General features: G+C 43.0%; 1 protein-coding gene across 3 annotated transcripts in view; it reads left to right on the forward strand.

Annotated features, from left to right (window-relative positions):
* Positions 1 to 1616: 1616 nt before the first annotated feature.
* Wdr33 (WD repeat domain 33) overlaps positions 1617 to 13322 on the forward strand; it is a 100014-nt gene continuing 88308 nt past the window's right edge. For 2 of the 3 annotated variants that reach the window (XM_090343019.1, XM_090343021.1), the window contains exon 1: positions 1617 to 1760. The gene's annotated coding sequence lies outside the window, so the exon portion shown is untranslated. Of the gene's footprint in view, positions 1761 to 3698; positions 3823 to 13322 lie in introns of all 3 variants that reach the window. The other variant, XM_090343020.1, reaches the window with a different exon arrangement.

Consider the following 13322-nt stretch of genomic DNA (forward strand, 5'->3'; position numbering starts at 1 on the left):
GCTATTATTTAGTTATTCTCTCACGCTAAACATGTTTCTTTTTTTTTCTTCGCTATTAATATCTCAGTGGGCTGCTACCACTAAGACCTCAATGAAAGTTTTCTAACATTTCTGAGATCATCATTAGGATAGATTTTTCAGAAGAGTGGTATGGAGCCAAACATAATTATACGCTAAATAAAAAGAAGACAATGGTGAAGGGCAGAGAGGGAAAATTGAGCAAGGAACTTTCGGTTTACAGAGACAAAGAATTAGGACAGACGAATTAGGACAAAATTAGACAGTTCAAGTCTCAAGTGTGTTCTGGTGAACAGAGGTGATGGCAGCACCATTTTCTCAAGGCTAACCAGGTGGATCTCATTAACCTTCATCTCAGTCCTAATTCTCCCACAGGGGCTGCGGGTAGAGTGCTTGCCTAGCATACACGAAGACTGGGGTTCGATTCCTCAGTACCACATATATAGAAAAAGGCCAGAAATGGTGCTGTGGCTCAAGTGGTAGAGCTCTAGCCTTCAGAAAGCCCAAGGACAGAGCCCAGACCCTGAGTGCAAGGCCCAGGACTTGTAAAAAACAAAAACTATTTCTCCTACAGAAGTTATTGCTATCCTCATTTCATGGGAGTGTAAGGATTCGAATTAGTCCAATCTCCTTTACTCTTCTTTTGTAATGGAGTTCATTATATTTGGTAGAAAAGCTATTTAAGTTCTTTGCTGGAGCAGTTTTAAATTTTTTGTTTTTCCAGTTGGGGCTTGAACTCAGGGCCTGAGCACTGTCCTTGAGCTTTCCTCAAGGCTACAGCTCTACCACTTGAGCCACAGCACCACTTCTAACCCTTTTTATGTGGTACTGAGGAGTCGAACCCAGGGCTTCATGCACATTAGGCGAGCACTCTACCACTAAGCCACATTCCCAGCTCACTCCATTAAGTCTGAACATTTATTTCTTTTTAAGCTGGTTAGTGGGGCTTGAACTCAGGACCTGGGTTCTGCCCCTAAGCTTTTTTTTTTGTTTTGTTTTGGTTTTTTTTGCTCGCAGCTAACGCCTATCAGAGTCACAACTCCATTGTACAGCTTTTTGATGGCTAGCTGGAGTCTCAAGGGCTGTCTTGTCTGGGCTGACCTCCAAGGGAGATCCTCAGCTCTCAGCCTCCTGAGTAGACAGGATTCTAGGCGTGAGCCTGTATCTTGAGAGGGCGTGTGTCCGTCTAAGAAAATAATCTCCAGGCACAAACATTTACCTGGGAGGATGGGGAAGTCCAGTGTGTGCCTGACTCCGCGGCGGGCTTTCCTTCATTTCACAGATCTGGCTGGGGTGCTTCGGAGGCCTACCACTACTCCAGTTCACAATACTCCACGGCACCCGTCCCATCGTTCTCCCCAAAGCGGGTGGTTCAGAGCCCAGCCTCAAGGGTGCTCCGGGAAGCGGCAGGGGGAACCGCGGCGGAACAAAGGAACGACCGGCCCACCTCCCGTAGGATCGGAGCTCGGCGGGCCCACGCCGGTCCCGCCCCCCAAGACGCACGCGCGCTGACCGCCGCCTACCGGGGCCCGTGGCGTAGCCGAGCGTGACGCAGCGCCGTACAGCGGCGCGTGATGACGCAAGAGCGTGCGCTCGGAGCCTCGTCGGGGAAGATGGCGGCCGCTCCTTTGCAGGAGAGGGGTTGAGAGGGGAGAAGAAGAGGGGCCGGGCAGAGGAGGTGTTCCCTAACGGCGAAGACGAACGTTTTGCGTGCCTTTAGGAGCTCCGCTTCGCGCCAGCCGGTGAGTGCGGCCGCGGCGCGGGACTGCGCGCCGGCAGCGGGCGGCTGAGCTCCGCCATTTTCAGGCCCGGCGGTTGCGTGCTTTGGGGGACCGGCGGAGAGGGCCGGCGGGAAGGAGCGGTGTCCGGAGGGTTGATCGGGACTGCCGGGAGCCGTAGCGGAGAGGAGTGGAGCCTGGAGGCCGGCCGGAGGAGGAGGGCAGTGGAGGCCCCGCAGGGGACGGCCGCGGCCCGGAGGGGACGGTGGTCCCGCGGGCCGGGTGGCACTGAAGCTGGGAGGACGGAAGGCGTTTAAACACCTCGGGCGGCCGAGCGCGGCCAGCGTGTTCGTGGCTCGGAATCGGCGGTTCTCGCGGGAATAACATCTCTGTTTCTTTGGAGTAGTTGTATTGTTTCTCTCATAACTCCCTATCTCCAGTTTTCGGTTGCCTTTTGGCAGCTGCAAAACAAAACAAAAAATCGCTTTCTACCTACTCGATATTTAGGACTTTATAAAATATTTTCCGTTTTGTTCTCCCCCGCACCCCCTTGGAGACGGGGTTTGGACTGTCTCCGGTTGACCTGAAAATTCTGAATCTCAGGCTTTCGAGTAGCTGGGGCTGTGGGAGCGGGTTTACTAGTGTGCGCCGCCGACTAGGGCCAGCATTTCTGCGATAACATAAATGTTGATACTTAGTTGTAACCTTTGTGGCTAAGCGATTCTTCCAAGTAAGAAAGAGGCAGGATCACGGGGAATTCTGTAATTAATTTGATTCCGTAACCCAAAGCTAAACAGTTACAGATTACTTATAGAAAGAATGTCAAATTTTGTTTTCTTTTGAGACAAAGTCTCGGTGTGTAGTTGTACCTGGCTTCCAACTCGGGTCTTTGTAAGTACAAAGATTACAGCTTACAACAAGAATGCTTTTAAGTAGTTTTCTACTCAGAAATTAAGTTACCCGTGTAAGAAATTTGGAAGACAGTGTATGAACAAGATGCTGGTGTGGACAGGTACATCTTTTGGGAGCACAGCTTAATTTAAGCACACTTTAGAGCTACAATGCGCACAGAACTTTCATTGTCTTTGAAAGTGGCACAGTGGTAGATCTAACTCGGACAAAACTCCTGGGGGCCAGGAGTTTGGCCTCGTGTGTAGAGTACTTGCCTAGCACTCAGGAAGACCGACCTGGGTTCAATTCTTCGGTACCACAAATATAGAAAAAGCCAGAAGTGGTGCTGTGGCTCAAGTGATAGAGTTCTAGCCTTGAGGAAGCCCAAGGACTATGCTCAGGTCCTGAGTTCAAGCCCCAGAACAGGCAAAAAAAAAAAAATGCTGATTACTTCCGGTCTGCATTTTCTTTCATTTAAAAATTTTTTTTGATGCTTGGTCAATTTAGGGCCTGAGTGCTGCCCCGTATGTTATTTCCCTCAAGACTGGGGCTGTACTATTTGAACCACCCCATGCATTGGCTTGGCAGTGAGAAAATCACAGACTTCTGTCCTGACTAGCTTGGAAAAAAGATCCATAGAGCTTAGCCTCCTTAGTAGAATTGCAGTTGTGAACCACCAGTACCCAGCTTCCTAATTTTCTTACTATGAGAATTGTTTTTTCTTTCGTTTTTTTTTTTTTGTGTGTGCTGTGGAGTTTGAATTCAGGGCCTTCCACTTACTGGGCTGGCTGTCTACCACTTGAGAGACACCTCCAACCCTGCTTTTTTGCTGGTTATTTTGGAGAGGGAGTCTCATTGACTTTTCTGCTAGGACTGGTTTGGAATATTTGTTTTCTAAAGTTTAGCCTCCTTAGCAGCTAGGATTAAGAATGAGAGCCACCAGCTGTGGTGTAAGGTACTTTTCCCATTTTTTAGCTGTTCTCTTTGCTCTGTAGAAGGTAAATATTACATAGATTTGAGTTTGTGCTAAAAAGTTCCATGTATATATTATTTTTTTTTTCTTGAACTCAGGGCCTGGGCACTGTCCTTGGGCTTTCTCAAGATTAACACTGTACCACGTGAGCCACAGCATCACTTTCTGCTTTTAATATTTATGTGGTACTGAGGAATTGAACCCAGGTCTTCTGCATGCTAGGTAAGCACTCTTACCATTTGGCCAAACTCCCCCCCCCCCAAAAAAAAAACAGATCCATATTTAAGCAATTTCTTAGAAATGGGAGGAAATTTTTATTCTCCAACCACCCACTCCTGGGAATAATGTCAGTGGAAAGTTGACTTACATCACACTGTATTAGGGAAGAAGAAATCTCTGAAATCTCTAAAGACCACAGATTAATTTACTGTCTATTCTTTTGGTTAAAAAATGCTAAGTGTCCATCACAGCTTTATCTTGATCTCAGCATTTCATCGCATTTTTACTAACCACTTAGGGATTTACTCAAAGTCTGTCTGCCTGTCTGCCTGCCTGCCTTCCTGCCTTCCTTTTTTTTTAAATTTAAAAAACATTTTTTTTAATTTTTTGTGAGTCATGGGGCTTGAACTCTGGGCCTGGGCACTGTCCCTGAGCTCTTCAGCTCCAGGCTACTGCCCTACCCTTGAGCCAAGCCCCACTTCACATTTTCTAGAAGTTAATTGGAGATAAGCTGTCTCAGGTCCTTTTGTGCTGGGGCTGGCTTTGAACCTTGATCCTCATATCTCAGCTTCCTGAGTAGCTAGGATTACAGGCGTGAACCACAGTGCCAGGATCTTTCCTTTTTTTTTTTTTTTTCTTTTTTGGGTCAGTCATAGTTCTTAAATTCAGGGCCTATGTGTTGTCCCTGAACTCAAGCCTGGTACTCTACTACTTTGGCCTATAGCTCCACTTCTGTTTTCTCTATTACTATTATTATTATTTTGCCAGTCCTGGGGTTTGAACTTGGGGCCTGGGCACTGTCCTTGGGCTTTTTTGCAAAGCTTGTACTCTACCAAGTGGTAGCCACAGCACCACTTTTGGCTTTTTTGGTGTATGTGGTACTGAGGAATCAAACCCAGGACTTAATGCATGCTAGGTGAACACTACCACTAGGCCACATTCCCAGCCATCTGGTGGATTAATTGGAGACAGGAATCTCATGGACTTTCCTACCTGGGTCGGCTTTGAACTGTGGTCCTAGATCTCAGCCTCCTGAGTAGCTGTAATTACAGGCTTGAGCCACCAGTGCCTGGCTCTACTTTGTACTTTTTTATTTTTTCTCTGTACTGGGCTTGAACACGGCCTGGATGCTTTCTCTGAGCCTCTCTGTACTCAAGGCTGGCACTCTACCACTTGAGCCATAGCATTACTTCCAGCTTTTCTTGTTTATGTAGTACTGGGGAATCACACTTCATGCTTGCTAGGCAAGTACTCTGCCACTAAGCCACATTCCCAGTCCTACTTTATACTTTTTTTATTCCTAAAATCTAGTCATACAAATTGAGGGATGAATTAAATTCTTACAAATTTCTGGCTTCTGTTCAAGTCTGTATTCACACTGACCATGTTTATGTCTTCCCTAGTGACCTTACCTAGACTGTCTTCTTTTAGGCCACACATTTATATCCTGTTAATTACCCATAAATCCAGCTAAGGGCTGGGAGTGTAGCCTAGTGGTAGAGTGCTTACCTAGCCTGCATGAAGCCGTGGGTTGGATTTCTCAGTACCACATAAACAGAAAAAGCAGGAAGTGGTACTGTGGCTCAAGTGGCAGAACACTAACCTTGAGCACAAAGTGACCAGGCCTTGACTTCAAGCCTCAGGACCAGCAAAAAAAAGGAATCCAGCTAAATCTTACCCCATTGATAAGGTCTTTAATGATAGTTCTGTTTTTATTTTTCTTTTCTTTTTCTTTTTCTTTTTTTTTTTTTTTGTTCAGTCATGGGGCTTGAATTCTGGGACTGGGCACTGTCCCTGAGCTCTGTCCCTGAGCTCTTTAGCTCAAGGATAGTGCTCTACCACTTGAGCTATAGCTCGACGTTTGATTTTCTGGTGATTAATTGAAGATAAGAGTTTCTTAGACTTTTGTGTCCGGGCTGGCTTTGAACTGTGATCTTCAGATCTCAGCCTCTTAAGTAGCTAGGATTACAGGTTTGAGCCACCTATGCCAAGCTGAAACTTCTATTTCTGTTCTGTTCTGTTTTCAACTTAGGGCCACTGGGTCTGACTTTCTTTCTTTTCTTTTTTTTTTTTTTTTTAATTTTTTTTTGCTCACAGCTGGAATTATAGCACTCAGGCCATGCCTCCAGCAAGTCTTTTATTTATAACCTGTCTTTAGTCAGTCTAGGATCTGTGCACCTGCTGGTACTTCATGTCCCATAGTAGCATTATGAGTGAGTTGATGTTCAAAATTGCCTTTGAGTTTGTGAGTTTGTTACAAGACACTTGCTCTTTACTCCCTGCTCTTCTCTGCTTGTCTGTATCATTTAGTAGATTGCTTTATCACTTGAGCCACAGCACCACTTGTAGTTTTTTTTCTATGTATGGGGTACTGAGGAATCAAATGTGGCTTTCATGCGTGCTAGGCAAGCGCTACCAGTAGGCCAAATTCCCAGCCCCTTCCCCTTTGTTTGTTTATTTATTTATGCCAGTCCTGGGCCTTGAACTCAGGACCTGAGTACTGTCCCTGGGCTTTTTCAAGGCTAGCATTCTACCACTGGAGCCACAGCACCATTTCCAGCCCTTTTCTATATATGTGGTACAAAGGAACCAAACCCGGGTCTTCAAGCATGCTAGGTAAGCACTGTACCACTAGGCCAAGCTCCTTGGCCCTTCCCTGAGCTTCTTTTGCTCAAGGCTACCAATCTACCACTTGAGCCTCATAGCCACTTCTGGTTTTCTGGAGGTTAATTGGATATAACAGTCTCATGGTCTTTAGTTTCTGTGCTGGCTTTCAACTGTGATCCTCAGATCTAAGCCTCCTGAGCCTAGAATTATAGGTAGGGCCATTAACTCTTAGAAAATGGTACTTAATGACCAAAATTTGGGTACTAAGTTGGGTATAGTGGCATGTGTCTAATCCTATCTACTAGTGAGGGGTGTCTTTGCTTCTAGGCCTTTTCTGGTGATTAGAATTAGAGCTGTTTCAGAACATGTTTATTATTATTTATTGTTATTATTTATCTTTTATTGTCGGGATAATGTACAGAGGGGTTACAGTTACATTTATCAGGTAGTAGTAGGTGCATTACTTCTCACACATTGATACCCCCTCTCAAGTTTTTGTCCCCATTTCCTTCCTCCTACTCCCTCCCAATCATCTTATTTTCCCTCCTTCCCTCCTTCAAATAAATAAATGTATAAACAATATACCAGGTAAGAAAGTCAGATACAATAACAATATGAGATTAACCATTAGGGCAAAAAAAGAGAAGAGAAATAACATAGTACATTAAGAACAACAATCACACAAGATAAAGCTCTTGTTTCCATATCCTAGAGTTCCTTTCACTTAGTCTCATCCTATATGTCAGAACATGGTTTAGTAGTGGTGGCTTAAATGCCAAATCAAAGTTATTTTAGGAATTACCTACACAGGAAATGGAAATTTACAATAATTACCAGGTATACTTTATTTTTCATGTACTTCTCTTTCTCTCTTCATTTCTCTCTCTCTCTCTCTCTCTCTCTCTCTCTCTCTCTCTCTCTCTCTCTCTCTCCTCTCCCTCTCTCCCTCTCTCCCTCTCTCCCTCCCTCCCTCTCTCCCTCCCTCTCTCCCTCCCTCCCTCTCTCCCTCTCTCTCTCCCTCTCTTCCTCCCCCTCTCTCCTTAACTCTTGGCCTCTTTCTAATTTTTGAAATTATTACTACTATAGGGCTAGGAATGTGGTTTAGTGGTAGAGTCCTTGCCTAGCTTTTGATTATCAATATGACATAAAGAGAAATAGTCAGAAGTGGCATAGTGACTCAGTGGTGGGGTGCTAGCCTTGAGCAAAGTGGTAGAGTGCTTGCCTAGCATGCACGAAGATCGGACTCGATTCCTCAGTACCACATGCATAAAAAAAAGCCAGAAATGGTGCTGTGGCTCAAGTGGCAGAGTGCTAGCCTTAAGGAAAAAGCCCAAGGATAGTGCTCAGGCCCTGAGTTCAAGCCCCAGGACTGGCAAAAAAAAAAAAAACAAACAAACCCCAAACCCCCAAAAAACCTTTAATTTGGACAGTATCAACCCTTTCTTCCTCTCTTCACGTTTTTTTTCTCTCTCATTTTCGCCCACAACTTGTATAGTATTTAGTGAGTATGTTGGATATTTGTTCACCCTTTCTGTGCCTCTGGGCTGGAAGTTTAGCCTAGTGGTAGAGTGCTTGCCTAGCATGCACGAAGACCTGGGTTGGATTCTTCAATACCACATACATAGCAAAAAGCTGGAAACAGTGCTATGGCTCAAGTGGTAGACCTCTAGTCTTGAGAAAACCCAAGGACAGTGCCTGGGCCCTGAGTTCAAGCCCCAGAAGTGGTCAAAACAAATTTTTTTTTAGTTTCATATGCTTAAAGTCTTTTTGCATCAGGCCAAGTATTACTTATAAAAGTAAGCTTTATATGTTGTATAGTGCTTGAATTTAATTCCAATGAAGTTTTTTTTTTTTTTTTGCCAGTCCTGGGCTTGGGCTCAGGGCTTGAGCACTGTCCAAGGCTAGAGCTGTACCACTTGAGCCTCAGCACCACTTCCGGCTTTTTGCTATGTATGTGGTACCAAGGAATCGAACCTGGGTATTCGTGTATGCTAGGCAAGCACTCTACCACTAGGCCAAACTCTCGGCCCCTCCAATGAAGTTTTGAGTTTTTGTTTAGTCTGTGATCAGAAATACAGAAACATTACTGCTTTTCTTTTTTTTTCTTTTTTTTTTTCTTTTTTGGCCAGTCATGGGCTTGAACTCAGGGCCTGGGCACTGTCATTTGACACTTTTTGCTCAAGGGTAGCATTCTACTACTTGAGCCACAGCTCCACTTGTGGCTTTTTCTGAGTATGTGGTACTGAGGAATTGAACCCATGGCTTTGTGCGTGCTAGGAAAGCATGCTACCATTAGACTACACTCCTGGCAATTTTTTTTTTTTTTTTTTTGCCAGCCCTAGTCCTTGAGCTCACGGCCTGGGCACTGTCCCTGAGCTTCTTTTACTTTATCACTTAAGCCACAGTGCCACTTCTCAGTTTATTTATGTATGTGGTACTGAGGAATCAATCTAGGGGCTCATGCATGCTAGGCAAGCACTCTACCATTAAGCCACATTCCCATCCCCACTGCTATTTTTTTTATAAAGTTACTTTATTGCTATTTTAGAGTTGATGTACAGAGGGATTTCAGTTACATGAGTCAGGTATTGAGTATTTTCCTTTGGTACAGTGCCTTCTGTCCCCTCACTTTCTCTTGGTTTTTCCCTCTTGTCTCCACCCACGAATCTTAGAGGCTGGGATCTGAGGATCATAGTTCCAAGAGACACTTGACTCCAACCAATCACTCAAAAACCAGAGTGGTACTGTGGCACAAGCTGTTGGGTGCAATCCTTGAGCAAAAATGGGCTCAGGGACAATGTCTACGCCCTGAGTTCAAGACACATACAAAGCACCCAATCACCAAACTTAAGATGCTACATCCCTCTGCTGGCACTGAATAAAAAATACATATTTCAAAAATTTTTTAACTTGATTTTTAAAAAAAATTTCACATTTGTCTTTTAATATACTATGATGGTAGTACACTGAAATGAAAAAGGAGTACAGACTATGAAAAAGGTTACTAAAACCTGACAGTTTTGAAAAAAAAATATTAGAACAAATGGAAAGATCCTATAGTGGAAAAATGTACTGCAAAATAATATGCACTATTACAGAACAGCTATAGTGTGACTATCAAGCATCTCAGTTTTTTTTTTACTTACGTTGCAAGTGATGTGGCATATTGTTCAATGAATCTAATAAAATGTTAAAATTAAAAGAATTTAACACTGATTTTTTTTACATATTTCAGATGTCAAGTTTAACAAATAAGTTTTCAAGAATGGAGTCTATGCAATCACTGGCGCATAAGTTTAAGAACAAGATTAAAATTAAGCTAAGATTTTGTGTCATAGATACATATTGATCTAGATAATAAAGCAATATGATCTATATAATAGATCAATATGTTTATAGAATATTTGTCCCATCATATTTATATGTCTATATAGTTATATTTCCAAGTTCATCTCAATGACCTTGAGTACCTAAGTATTGAGTCATCACTCTTGTGCTGTTTGTATTTAATATTCACATATCAAGGAGACCAAGTACCTTTTATTCCTTTGGTCTTGGATTAATTTCACTCAACATGGTTTGCTCTAGTTCCATCTACTTCCCAGCAAAGGCCATTATTTTATTTTGTCTGGTGGCTATGTAGAAGTCCCTTGTATCTATGTACCACAAACCAATTTCATACAATGAGATAGCGGAAACAATGAGAAACATGTCAACTAAGAAAAGCTGAGGCCCAGATAGTTTCACTGTGGAATTCTATAAGACTTTTAAAGATGAGTTAATATCTATACTCTTGAAACTCTTCCAAGGAATAAAAGCAAAGGGAGCTATCCCAAACTCTATGAAACTAATAACACATTCATCACCAAACCAAGGAAGGCCCTAACAAAGAAAAAAGAATTACAGACCAATCTCTCCAATGTACACAGACACAAAACTCCTCAATAAAATACTAGCCAACAGAATCCAGAGACAGATTTAAAAAGAACAAAATTATACACTATGATCAAGTGGGCTTCATCCCACAGTTCCAAGGCTGGTTCAACATATACAGATCAATTAATGCAATACGTCATATTACTAGAGCTAAGGGTAGGAATAATGATAATTTCTCTGGATGCTGAGAATGCATTTGACAAAATAGAGCATCCATTCACGTTGAAAGTACTAGAGAAAATAGGAATAGAAGGGACATTCTTTAAAATAATTAAAGCCATATACGACAGACCTACAGCTAGTATCATACTAAATGGAGAGACTAGAACCATTTACCTTAAAATCAGGTACTTGACATGGATGCCCACTCTCTCCACTTCTCTTCATTATAGTGCTGGAACATTTATCCAGAGCAGTAAGGCAAGAGAAGGACATCAAAGAGATCTACATAGGGAAAGAAAAAATTAAACTATCCCTATTCGCAGATGACATAATCATATACCTGAATGACCCAGTAAATTCCACCCCCAAACTCTTAGAACTAATAAACCATTTTGGCAAAGTGGCAGGAGACAAAATTATTCAAAAGTCAGTAGCGTTTCTGTACACCAACAATACACAAACAGAAGGAGAAATCTAAGAAAATGATTCCATTTGCAATAGTCCTCCAAAAGAATCAAATATTTAAGAATTAACCTATGAGTTTTAATATAGGTCACTTCTCTCCCCCCCCTCGCCCCCTTTTAGTGGATCATTGGGCTTGATTACAGGCATGAGTCACTTTGCCCACCTTTCTTTTTCTTTTTCTTTTTTGGGGGTTGGTCGTGGGGCTTGGACTTTGGGCCTAGGCACTGTCCCTGAGCTCTTCAGCTCAAGGCTACTGCTCTTCCATTGAGCCACAGTGCCACTTCCGGTTTTCTACTGGTTAATTGGAGGTAAGGGTCTCACAGACTTTAGTGCCCAGGCTGGCTTTGAACCATGATCCACAGATCTCAGTCTCCTGAGTAGCTAGGATTACAGTCGTGAGCTACTGCATTTGCCCTGCTATAGTTTTACTTTTATCAATGTCCAGTGAGCTCCACTGCTGCACTTTTCCCCCTTGACTTCTGTGCCATCCCCCAACCTACACCATGTCTAAGGAAAAGAATCATCAAAAAAATAAAAGCCCGGGCCGGGAGTTTGGTCTAGTGGTACAGTGCTTGCCTAGCATGCACGAAGACCTGGGTTCAATTCCTCAGTACCACATACATAGAAAAAAGCCGGAAGTGGTGCTGAGGCTCAAGTGGTAGAGCTCTAGCCTTGAGAAAGTCCAAGGACAGTGCTCAGGCCCTGAGCTCAAGCCCAGGACTGGCAAAAAAAATAAAAATAAAAATATAAAAGCCAAAACCACAAATAAAAGGTTTCTTGTTTATGTATGTTGTAGTTTGAGTGGATATATATTACTTTATATAAATATGAAGAAGTGCTTTGGCATTGTGCTTTTGTGTTTTCTCCTTCAAATTTATCCTCTTTTGGTTTTGCTGTATCTAGAATCCTGTATAATTTATCATACCACAGTATATTTTAGACCTAATTTCTCTCACATCAGAGAGAATATGTGCCCTTTGTCTCTCTGAGCTTGGCTTACTTCACTTATCATGATTTATTCTACTTTCATCCATTCCTTGCAAATGATATTTTATTCTTTCTAATTGTTGTGAAAAATTTCATTGTATATAGGTTCCACATTTTTTGGATCAACTCATCTATGTGGAGCATCTGGGCTATTTCCATATTTTGGGTGCAGCAGTGAACGAGATGTGCAGGTGTCTTTATAGTGTAGTGGCTCATGTTGTTCAGGGGAGATATCTATGAGTGTGTTATGACTGTATCATGGGAAGATTTTATTTACTTATTTTTGTTAGTTATGAGGCTTGAACACTGGGCCTGAGTGCTGTCCCTGAGCTCAAGGCTACTGCCCTACCCCTGGAGCCACAGCGCCACTTCCAGTTTTCTAGTAGTTAAATGGATATGAGTTTGCCAGACTTTAGAGCCTGGGCTGGCTTTGAATTTCCATCTTAAGAGCTCAGCATCCTGAGTAGCTAAGATTACAGGTGTGAGCCACTGTGTCCAGCTAGTTTTTTTGCTGCTGCTGCTTCTGCTGCTTCTGCTTTTCCTGCTTCTCCTCCTTCTCCTCCTTCTCCTTCTCCTTCTTCTTCTTCTTTGGTGGGGGGAGGAGCTTCCAGACTATTGTCCAAAGAGGTTGTACTGGTTTACATTCCCAGTAGGGTTCCTTTATCCCCATATCCCTGCCAACATTTGTTGTTTGATTTTATAATGTTGGGCAATCTAACTGGTGAGGTGGAATCTCTTGAGTTGTTTTGATTTATATTTCTTTTATGGCCAGGGATGATGAGCATTTCCTCATGTGCTTGCTGTTCTTACCTCTTTTGAGAAGTTGGTCCTTAGCTCCTTTGCCCATTAAGAGATCTTTAAAAAAAATAATTCATTTACTTTTGCCAGTCACAGGGCTTGAACTTAGGGACTGAGTACTGTCCTTGGGTTTTCCCAAGGCTAGAGCTCTATCACTTGAGCCACAGCACCACTTCTGGCTAAGGAACCTGGGTACCACTAAGCCTATCACTAGACCTAACTCCTGCCCCCCCCCCCCTTTTTTTTTTTTTTTTTGCCTTTCCCTGGCCTTGAGCTCAGGGCCTGAGCACTGTTCTTCGGCTTTCTCAAGGCTAGAGCTCTACCACTTCCAGCTTTTTCTATATATATATGGTACCTAGTAACCTGGATCTTTGTGCATGCTAGGCAAGCACTCTACCACTAGGCCAAACTCCAGCCCTTCTGGCCCTTTTAATTCATTTTTTGTCTTTTCTTTTTTGGTACTGGGGATTGAACCCAGAATATTGCACTTGCTAGGCAAGGGCTTTGCCACTGAGCAATATCCAATTCCACTATTGGTTTATTATCTT

This window comes from Megascapheus bottae, chromosome 12 (genome assembly GCF_031878675.1).
Source record: "Megascapheus bottae isolate mThoBot1 chromosome 12, mThoBot2.hap1, whole genome shotgun sequence".
Lineage (NCBI taxonomy): Eukaryota > Metazoa > Chordata > Mammalia > Rodentia > Geomyidae > Megascapheus > Megascapheus bottae.